The following is a 7,132-nucleotide window of genomic DNA, read 5'->3' as shown; positions in this document are numbered from 1 at the left end:
TGGGTGCTCATTCCCGGAAAGAAGAGCGTCACCCAGGGGACATCTGGCCTTGTTAGAAAGAGGCAAAATTCCCACAACCCACACATGTCTGCCGCCAAGAACTGAGGAGCACAGGAGGGATGCAGCAGGCCCTCCCCCACCCCTCAGTACCCCCACAGGGTCAGGGTTACTCTACAACCCTCGTGCGTACATCCAAGCACAAGCCGTCCCCGATTCCCCGCTCCTTCCTCGAACAGTCACCGGAGCTGCTCAGGTTGAAGCAAGGAAACACACAAAAAAAGATGAAAATCAAGTTAAAGTAAAAAAAAAATCAGTAGTCAAAATCAGATTAAATGAAAAGATCAAAACATACAAAATCAAAGCAAAATGGTGAGAACAAGAAATAATGTTTTTGATTTCTGAAAAAAAATAAAAAAATAAAAAATCTGCATTGAGCAAAACCAGTTTATAGGCCAGCTTTAAATGTCCTGACAATTTAATTTCAGGTGTTCAGGAAGTGAGAAGCATAGAAACACAATGCTGCTTCACTTTGTTTGCTTCTGGAAACCCTCCATAATCCCGACAAGCAGCGATATAGAGTTTCCCACCATGACAGTGATCTACGCCAACCCCGAAGCCCCTCCCGGCCGTCTCTGGTGAAGTTTGGCACTAGGAATGGTGATTTCCGACTGATAAGCCGCCCCTCCCCTCGACGGCACTGAGGGGGGAAATCGGAGAGGACAAGACATCCTGTGTGACGCACCTGAAGGAACGCCTCATCGGCCTGAAACAAAGAGCGCACTTTTTGAAAAAAAAAAAACAACAGAAAAACGCTCTGTCGGGACATCTGCGCGTATCGGAATACGGGATGCCATGCGACTGCCGCACATGGATATGGATGCTGTGCGCTGACAAGCTAACCCTACCTTCAGGTCACAGCTTCACTGAATAGAAAAAGTCTACACATCCCTATTGAAGGTTTTTGTGTAAAAAAATATAAAATAAAAATAAAATAAAATTGGGCAAATATAAATCTTTTCTAGAGGGGAAGTAAAAATCAAGTGAAAATAATGTGGTTGCAAAAGTGTGCACACCCTCTCAAACTCATATTAAATGGGAGTCAGCACATGCCTGCCACCATCATTTAAAGTGCCTCAGATTAACCCCAAATAAAGTTCAGATGTTCTAGTAGGCTTTGCTCAACCTTTTTTTTTTTTTTTTTTTTTTTTACCCTAGCAGAACTATAAATGTTTTGTGCTAACACTGACTGCTATTTTGAACTGTTCATAATTCTCTCCACCTTGACTAAGGCCTCAGTTTGAGCTGAAGAAAAACAGCCCCAAAATATCATGCTGTCACCACCATCGTTCACTCTAGGTATGGTGTTCTTTTGGTGATGAGCAATGCTGTGTTTGCGGCAAACATACCTTTTAAAATTATGGCCAAAACGTCCAACCTTGGTTTCACTGGACCACAATAACATCACCCAAAACATGGGAAAATGTTTAAACGCAAACAGCTTCAACGGATTCAGACGCAATTAAAGGGGATATTAACTACTCACAAAAACTTCAGGATAAGGAGCTTTTGAGTGAAATTTCAGAATGAACCTAAAATGCACTATAATCTTTATACATGTAGACTTAATTGGACCTTCTGTGCACTTTTGAATGCACATCTCCACCTGTTCAGTGTTTCAGTACTTTTTACAAATGTTCAAACAAAAATGGCAGAAAAATAGTGTATATTCAGATCAAGAAAAACATTACAAGACCACTCCAAAATGATCAATTTCTCTGATTTTCTTATTTGCTGGCATATGTTTGAGTAAAAATAAAATGTTTGTTTTATTGTATAAACTAAAATCTATCAAACTAAACTATCAAATGTCACAGACGAATATTGACATTTAAAGCATTAGTTCTCAACTATTGTCACCATGGGACCTGCGTTTTCCTATTGCCGCTTAGTTGTGACCCACTTTTACAGAAGTGAAGAACAAAAAAAACAATGCACATTGTTCAAGAATAGCCTTTGAAAACATGTATATCATGTTTTGAAACATAACTACACGTTTACATGTTCCAAGTGCCTTCCAACGCAGCTTATTAAGAAACTGAGGATGCACATGACAACTGCATGTACAAATAAGAATATTTTGGCACCTCTTCTTTTTTGGAAAGTGCAACATCAATAGTTTGTCTTCTTTTTAGGAAATGAAGGATGCGGACCAAAGAAGCCGTATCAGTCTTAATTATTATACTATAAAAACACCAACGGCATCAATTATGTGAGAGATTGTTAAAATGACTTTTGGTCTGTTTTAATAATGGCAACAGGTGGATACACGTTACTTGCGGCTTTTATCATCACAATAGTGTGCTTTCATGGAAAACATGAAATTGCCTGGGTGACCCCAGACCTTTGAACGGTAGTCTCATATGAACCAGCGCTATCATCCTCCATAAATGTATTTCTCGGCAACAGCAATTACATTGATGAGCTTATCACGTTCTCTATGTGCCGAAAGCCAAACATTACACTTTTGCTCTCCATCAGTGACGAGACCCCTGCCTGCCTCTCCTCCTCCCCATCATTAGCGGGCAATAGCGCTTCATTAGAGATAAGCGGGACAATGGCTGGGGTGAAGGTCTGGATCACGCTGGCGTCTTATCTCTCGCCTCATCTGCAGTCCGTGGTGTCTCTGTCAGAGGATGTTGTTTAAGACCAAGTCAAACACTCAAACATCCTGTGGCATCACTCTGGCCTACACATGCACACATACACACACACACGCACACACACACACACACACAAACTGACATACACAAACAGCTACACACAGCACTTCCTTACAGCACTTCACACTTGGCTGGTGAATGTCCACTGTAGCATGAAGATGTTTGATCTCACGTAACAAAGATGGAAGTAAGTCACATATTGTCGCTGTCTGACGGAATCCTCGCATCTCCAAAACCATTACCTTTTAGGAAGTTTAAAAAAGAAAAGATAAAAAAACAGCATGTTTTGAGTTATAGGCTCCAGCACCCCGCGACCCTAACAAGGATAAGCGGTGTTGAAAATGAATGGATGGATGGATGTTTTGAGTTATTAAACATTGTCTTGTTCTTTTGTTGGTAGTTGGTATTATGCCTATACATTGCTACTTTAAACTGTTGTGTACCAACATTAACACAACAGTCCTCCAAAATCGTGTTCAGTGACATTTTTATAACTTGAAATTACACTGACATTGATTAGAATAGTACGGACACAGCTGTAGCTGCTGCCATTAATGTTAATCAAAGTCTGCAGTCGCATTGAGCCTTTTAACACAAGAAAATACTTCAATAGTTAACAAAACCTAACAGCTGTGGTGACATACGTCTTCCTTAACTCCGTTCTAAAGGTTTAAGCGCTATGAGCGATGAGACTGATACAATGCAAAAATCGAACAGGTGATTAGGATGCCTAATAGGCGGAAAGGAATCTGCACACTAATGTATCTAACCTAGCTATTTTCACTTGCTCTTGTCCATCGAGGATTTCTTCCCTGTTGTGACTTTCAATCTTGAGGAGACACAATGCTGCGAGGCTCCTGCGGAATGAAGAAGAGGTCGTCACGAGACTTTTCTGAATCAATATAGTTGAGAGATTTGCTCTATCGCTATTTTTAACAGTTTTGATTGGTTAATAATTTGTAAAAATAACAAACAAGTAGTATCAATTTGCACAACAACAAAAAAAGATATTGACGGAATGTACATAAGAAGTTTGCAACACAAGTCATACAACCTTGCTCTGCCTTGTCTGTTTATGGTTAGTAATACATTTGAAACATTAACCATTGTTTGAAACCCAAACCCTGGCTTGAAACCCAATTTTGACACCCTAACCCTGGTTTGAAACCTTCTAACTCTTTCTTGAAACACTACTTTGAAACAATAACCCTGGCTAGAAACCCTCCTTTGAAACCCTACTTTGAAACTGTAACCGTCATTTGAAGCCCTAAATTCAAACCCTACTGGAACAATAACCCTGGATTAAAACCCTCTTTGAAACCCTAAACCAGGCTTGAAACCTTAAGACTGACCTGAAATCCAACTTTGAAACAATAAGAATGCAACAAAAAAATAAATAAATAAACTATTTATATTATTATTTATTTATGTATTTATTTATTTCAATTCAGTAAAAACTGCATTGTGCAAAGTTTTGGGATGTGTTATTCTTGGATCAACTTCCACAAGGATGAGTCACACACACGCACGCACGCACACACACACACACACACACACAGACACACACACACAACTGCCCTCCACGCTGGGAAGGAAGCCAAAGTGCAGGCAGGTTAATATCGGGCAGCACTCGACAACAATGGCGCGTTATGAGGTGCTGCGGTAGTAATGAGGTCTTTGTTGGGACGTTAGTGCGCGGCCACATCACATCGTTACTCATCCTGGGAGACCGCTGGCCCGTCGGCATGGCAACCGGGACTTGACTGAGGCCACGAGCAAGACCTGAATCTCAATGCCCTGGCCAACACACACACACACACACACACACACAAAGAATTTGTGTGGTGAAGAAAAGGTTTTACGAGTAAATACTCCATAAGCAGAGGTGGAAAAAGTACTCATACGCTGCACTTCAGAAGTACACATACCTGGGTACAGGAAGAAAAAAGACCGGTAACTACTGATTCGACTGAACTCATAATAATACCAACACTAATCCATGCTGTTATTTGATTTTCTTCATCACCAGTAGTTTGTTATCAGTCTGTTCCTTTGTACTTTGTATATTACTACTACTTCAACTACTTATTTTGGTACTTAAGTTACTGTAGAAATGTATAGATTCTGCAAGTAAAAATTATTTTAAAACGTTCAGTTATGTACAAAGCGCATTTTAATAACTTGAAACAAGGGAATTCCCTAGTTTTGATTTGTTCAAACCACGAGCTAGCTAGCGTTGGCACAGGCGTTATTGCTAACAAAACGATCTGTTCTCATAGTTTCGCTTTACGTAAAAGTAAAAAGTTGTCAGAAAAATAAATAAGTACTGATACATGAAAAATCTACTTGGGTACAGTAACACAGTATTTGTCATTCCCACCACTGTCCATTAGGTACTCAGCTCCACTATGGAACAGATACTGTATATTCAAATTTCATCTGAATCAACTTCACTTAATCATCTATTTAAAAAAATACTAATTTTTTAAATGACAAACTTCTCAAAATATTTTGAGAAAATATTTATTTTCTGAAAATATAGTTTTATTTGTATTTTTTGTTCCGATCTTCTTTGTTTTGCTATTTTTCTGTTAAGTTTACTTTTCACATTTTAATTAAAGAATTCATTTCAATTTCAAACGCTGTATAAATACTTTCTTTTTTTTCTTGGAAAAACAAACAACCTCAAATAAATGACTTTCTCAAAACAAGATCAGACTATACTTTTCTCCCAAAGACTATATTATCAGACTATATTTTTCTCCCAAAATAAAACTCCCAATAATAATCAGACTTTTTTATGAGACTATTTCTCCCCCCATAAATTAACTTTTTTCTTGGGGAGAAAAAAAGTCACACAACTTTTCATCACAAAACGAAAACTTTTTTTTTTTTTTTCCAAACAAACTTTTTGGAGCGGATTCTCATCAAACAAATGGGACATTAATTTGAATCCCTTCAGTTTTCCAACTTGGTACGTTCCGTATGGATGTGCGCGCACGCACACACACACACACACACACACAGATGCACACACACGTCTATCCATATGAGTGGACAGTGTAGGTATGCAGTGGTGTGAGAGTCATCCTGCAGGTTGCTGGGTGTGTTGGGTCAGCGCCGAGCGGTCAGCAGCTGCTGTCTGGCCGAGGTCCCACAGTTCCCAGGCTGGGGTGGGTGGCGGTGGTGGCAGTGGGGTGTAATAGTGGAGCAGGGGTGCTAGCGGTGGTGGGGGCGGTGGTGGCGATCCGGATTGACAAGCCCGTAATAAAATCAGGCGCCCTGGACGGGTTGTGTGCGGGCCATTGTTCCCCCGGTAAGGCCCGCGGCTGCTGTTTACTTTCTCCCATATGCATTATTCAACGGCACAGGAGCTCCGGGAGGAAGGGGGTGGGCGAGGGGGGTGCTGGATGCTCAGGGGCCCATTCAGGGATCCTCTTGCCCTTGTTTTGTTTTGCTAATTTTCAATTAAAATAACCCATAGCTGGCCACTGCCTTTGCTGAGCCAGGAAGGGGACAGAGAAAACGAGAGAGAGAGAGAGAGAGAGAGGCTGCGAGTGAAACTATGAGAGGGGATGTTTAGATAGATAGATAGATAGATAGATAGATAGATAGATAGATAGATAGATAGATAGATAGATAGATAGATAGATAGATAGATAGATAGATAGATAGATAGATAGATAGATAGATAGATAGATAGATAGATAGATAGATAGATAGATAGATAGATAGATAGATAGATAGATAGATAGATAGATAGATAGATAGATAGATAGATAGATAGATGGAATGTAATATATAGTGGAGCCTTGGTTTTCGCGCTAATCCGTTGCAGAAAGTCTGACTAAAACCGAATTTTACGGAATCCAAAGCCATTATTCACACAGGAAATAATGTACTTTGTAAATCCGATCCAGACACACTAAAAATATGAACAAAAAATATATTTCATACTTGACATACAAAAACAGTGTGAAATGAATGTAAATGACTGTGGACGAATGTGCATCAATTCCAGGAATTGAATGGCTAAGTCACGCATTTTTTGTTATTGCTGTTGTTTTTTTTTTTTTTTTTTTTTTTTTTGTTTTTGTTTTTTTTTTTTTTTTGTGTACGACAAGCGAGCTGATGTATAAAAAGCGGGACAAATTTTGAACAAAAAAATAAATAAAAATTGTCCAAAACCGAATTTTACGAAGACGAGGGCATAAAATGACAAAAAAGAAGAAAAAAGATAAATAACAAGAGGCAACTAATTAAGTTGAATAAATAAATAAATACGTAAATAAATAAATTGATAAATACGTACATACATACATACATACATATTCCTTTTTTTAAAATTTAATAGTGGTTGTTCCAATAAAGCGGAACGATTATATGCCTGTGGGTAATGTTGCATCGCAATC

At 39.1% G+C, this 7,132-nt stretch overlaps 1 long non-coding RNA gene across 1 annotated transcript; it reads right to left on the bottom strand.

Annotated features, from left to right (window-relative positions):
• Positions 1 to 1,237: 1,237 nt before the first annotated feature.
• LOC133485258 (uncharacterized) lies at positions 1,238 to 5,280 on the bottom strand. Its single transcript, XR_009790647.1, has 3 exons — positions 3,491 to 5,280; positions 2,836 to 2,962; positions 1,238 to 2,683 (listed from the first exon to the last, which is right to left on the bottom strand). It is a non-coding gene; the product is annotated as an uncharacterized LOC133485258 (long non-coding RNA).
• Positions 5,281 to 7,132: the final 1,852 nt, after the last annotated feature.

The sequence above is a fragment of the Phyllopteryx taeniolatus genome, chromosome 10 (assembly GCF_024500385.1).
Source record: "Phyllopteryx taeniolatus isolate TA_2022b chromosome 10, UOR_Ptae_1.2, whole genome shotgun sequence".
Classification (NCBI taxonomy): domain Eukaryota; kingdom Metazoa; phylum Chordata; class Actinopteri; order Syngnathiformes; family Syngnathidae; genus Phyllopteryx; species Phyllopteryx taeniolatus.
Note: the sequence above shows the minus strand (reverse complement) of the source record. Positions and strands in the feature narration are given on the sequence as shown.